This window comes from Theropithecus gelada, chromosome 4, assembly GCF_003255815.1.
Source record: "Theropithecus gelada isolate Dixy chromosome 4, Tgel_1.0, whole genome shotgun sequence".
In the NCBI taxonomy this organism is placed as follows: domain Eukaryota; kingdom Metazoa; phylum Chordata; class Mammalia; order Primates; family Cercopithecidae; genus Theropithecus; species Theropithecus gelada.
This window is the reverse complement of record NC_037671.1, coordinates 86,036,189-86,040,126: the sequence shown is the minus strand read 5'-3', so window position 1 is coordinate 86,040,126 and position 3,938 is coordinate 86,036,189. Positions and strand designations below refer to the sequence as shown.

General features: G+C 38.6%; 1 protein-coding gene across 3 annotated transcripts in view; it reads left to right on the top strand.

The window, feature by feature from the left end:
- Positions 1 to 1,068: 1,068 nt before the first annotated feature.
- The window catches only part of CGA (glycoprotein hormones, alpha polypeptide), a 12,669-nt gene continuing 9,799 nt past the window's right edge, over positions 1,069 to 3,938 (top strand). Inside the window, exon 1 of one of the 3 annotated variants that reach the window (XM_025381641.1) lies at positions 1,069 to 1,443. The gene's annotated coding sequence lies outside the window, so the exon portion shown is untranslated. The remainder of the gene's footprint in view (positions 1,444 to 3,938) is intronic. The other 2 variants (XM_025381640.1, XM_025381639.1) reach the window with 2 other exon arrangements.

Here is a 3,938-nt window from a genome sequence, read left to right as displayed (position 1 = left end):
TTGAATAATGCTGACATCAATCATCACTAGAAAGGCCTGGCATGGTGGCTCACGCCTGTAATCCCAGCACTTTTGGAAGTGGAGGTGGGTGGATCACTTGAGGTCAGGGGTTAAACCAGTCTGGCCAACATAGTGAAACCCCCGTCTCTACTGAAAATACAAAAATTAGCCAGGCGTGGTGGTGCACACTTGTAGTCCCCACTACTCGGAGGCTGAGGCAGGAGAAGTGCTTGAACCTGAGAGGTGTAGACTGCAGTGAGATTGTGCCACTGCACTCCAGCTTGGGCAACAGAGCAAGATTCCGTCTCCCCCACCTGCCCCCCAAAAAGAAACATCACTAAGAAAACATGAATGGTTGGGGGGGCATACTGGAAGGAAACAACGAAAATCTGAAAAGGTGTAAGAACCTAAACAAATTTGTTTATCACAGAAAATAAATCACAAAACAACTTTTCTTTCTCTGGTAAGTTTCTTTATGTTAAATAAGAGTTACTTTTTGCATCACACAGACCTTCTAAACTCTTCGCTGAAGAGGTCCTTGGTAATTTGTATGTAAGCCAGTTCCTTGCAGAAGTGGCACTGAGCAGAGTAGATAAAGATGGGAACTTTTGAAGGGTTATAATCTTTGTGTGCAAAAAAGAAGCCACAGTAGTCTGAAGAGCTGTGCAAGTTTCAGGATGACACTGGGTTGGGAACCTTGGAACTAAGTGTCCCACACCTGGCAAGCCATGACATACACATTTTCTGTTCAGGCAGAAACTGAGCTTTAAAAGTGAAATGACAAAACAAAACAAAACAAACAAATAAACAAACAAAAAAGCAGGCATGTATATTGAAAACCATTCAGTCCTTCTTAGAATTGCCTCATACCTTTCTCATGCATCTTTATTAAATTCAGATGCACATTAATTTTAGAAAAGTCTAAATAGGCGTGTGTTTTATTTTTCTGTTTCCTAGTGAAATAGTGGTATAAGCCTGGAAATGCTCTATATCTATTTTCTGAAATCTGTAGCTCTTGTTTAGGTAAATATCAGGTACTTAGCTAATTAAATGTCTCTTGTTTATGTGAAAGTGTCAAATTTCAGGATGTTATGTGTAAGGCTCAGTAAAATTACGTACAAAATGACAGTGTACTCTCTTTTCATAGGCTGACCTTGTGGTCACCATCACCTGAAAATGGCTCAAAACAAAAATGACCTAAAAGTTGAAAAGATAAGATCAAATTGACGTCATGGTAATTACACCAAGTACCCTTCAATCATTGGATGGAATTTCTTGTTGATCCCAGGGCTTAGATGCTGGTGGAAACACTCCGCTGGTATAAAAAACAGGTGAGGACTTCATTAACTGCAGTTACTGAGAACTCACAAGACGAAGCTAAAATCCCTCTTCGGAGCCGCAGTCAACTGCACTGAACACATCCTGCAAAAAGCCCAGAGAAAGGTAATATGCATAAAATAATTTTGGGGGATTTTAATTGAGGAGTAAAATATTTGAGAATATGAGGGAGATTCCAGAGTCTCTGCATACACCTTAATAAGAAGAGAGATACACTTTTACTCATTCTCTTTTCAGCAGTCGTGATTGAATTGGGAGGAAGTCTGTAAAATTTGGCTGTGATCATAGGGTAAGATGCTACCTAACAGAAACCAGAAACCCAATGTCTCCTGCTGGGATACTTGAGTGCCTGTCAGGATCTAAAAATTTTCCTCAAGAATTATTGGATGTCATTGGAAAGATATTCTTTCAAATAGCTTCCAGGAGCCAGACAGAGGGCAAGCAGACATTATGATATTGTTTTATTATCCATTTTTAAGTGATGTATAACTGTATCTTCAAGCTGGCCCATGATAAAGTGGCTCACTTGTTTGGCTGAATGACCATAGCTTCTCATTATCTTTTGAATAGATGTTCTCATGCAGACTTGAATAGTAGCAGGGAATTTCTTGAACGTCATTGTTTTCATTTTCTTCTTTAATACAATGCTGCAAAAATCAGAGTTGGTAGTATTTCTCTAGCTATTATTCATGAATTTGCAATGATAAGTCTCTTGCCCAAGTCTCATTGAGTAGTTCCAATGAGTTTCTGGAAACTTTTTTGCAGCTAACCTTGGCTATCTTTGCATTAACACGAATTGGTGGCTGATTGGGAAACAGAGACTAGAAAATAAAAGAGTTTTTTGTCGCTCCTAATTAGCGTCGAAGAACAGGATATGGGCATGTGTAAAGAACTATGGGCTGACACTATATGGGTCCCTTAGCAATGCAGAAGCTGCCTTTCATCCCACAGGAATTTTGTTTCCTAAGCTCTTCAATCTTTTTCCCAGTCAAAAGTCAGATATTTTGCCTTAGAAAAGGAATCATTTAAAGTTTCTGAAAATATCTTTTAAATAATTACTTGACTTAATACCAATTCAATTATTCATAATATTGGTCAACCAAATTGCATGTAATACATTGCTATATTCTTGAATTATTTAAGAAAGACAAGAGTGGTCCTCATTTATAAAGGGTTCATGGTTTTTCATTTTAATTTTAACTCTGGTTTTCTTAAGTTTATTATTTTTTTTTTGCAATAAGAGTCATTGAAATTTTAAGTGAGTCATATTTCTTACCATTTCCTGCTGAAAAGGGTAGCATGTGAGAAAAATGTTAGAAAAGCAATTAATTATGTTCCAGAGCAGATTTTCAGTTTCTGTGTACATTTCTTTTTAATGCAAGACCCAGATTTACATGAAAACTCAAAGTAAGAGCTGGGTAACAGAAATGGCTAACTTAGAAGGTAATGTACGTCTTGCTTAAAAACAGATCAAAGTAATCTACTTTCACAAAGAGAAAATTTACAGGAGTGAACTTCTATTTCTATTGAGAACAGCATGGTTCATAGCACTAAATTTCATTTTTCCAGATTGTGATTCCTAGAGTAGTTTGCTATCAACTTTTGATCTTTGCAAATTCTGGATTTGGTGTATAATGTTACAGTAGTGCCATTGTAATGTTGCACAAAGTAGTCTAGCAATTTCTCGGTTCATCAGGCTTAGAGATAACATTGTAGAAATGATCCAGCATCTTTAATACTCTGTGATTTAAGGTGGGGCACTTAGGCTGAACTAGGGGTAGAATCAATGACAATATTAGAAATCAAATTAGACAACATAACTGAAACAGCATGATTCATGTGTGACTCCAAGTTATAAAGGAGGACATGGATTAATGGTATACTTTCAGGCTATAGGGGTAGTACAAGTGGAAGGACACTATCTTAGGATCAGATTACTTTCTGAGCAACTTTGGCAAATCGTTTAAATTCTCTAATGTGTAGTTTTCTAATATATGACACAGGTGTGAAGAAAATAAAGCAAGTGAATGTATGTGAAAGCTAATGCTGGCTGGGCAGAGGGGCTCTCGCCTGAAATTCTAGCACTTTGGGAGGCAGAGCCGGGGATATCGCTTGAGCCCAAGAGTTGAAGATCAGCCTGGGCAACATAGAGAAACCCTGTCCCTACAAACAAAACAAAACAAAACAAAAACACAAAAACAAAAACCACGCTCAAATTAGCTGGGCTTGCTGGCACACTCCTGTTGTCCTATTTACCTGGGAGGCTAAGATGGGAGGATCACCCGAACTTGGGAAGTTGAGACTGTAATGAGCAGTGATTGTGGCACTGCACTCCAGTCTGATCGACAGAGTGAGACCGTGTCTCATTAAAAAAAAAAAAAAAAAAGAAAGAAAAGAAAGAAAGCCAATGCTTTTTCCCCTTTCCCTGATCCCCTGCTGTTCCCCACTGCAGACAGTCCTCATAGCTTGATCAGTTATACCTGAACTTGCTCTCTTTTCTTTTCATTTCTTCTTTTCTTTTCCTTTCTCTCTCTCTCTCTCTTTCCCCCTCCCCTCCCCTCCCCTCCCCTCCCCTTCCCTCGCCTTCCCTTCCCTTCCCT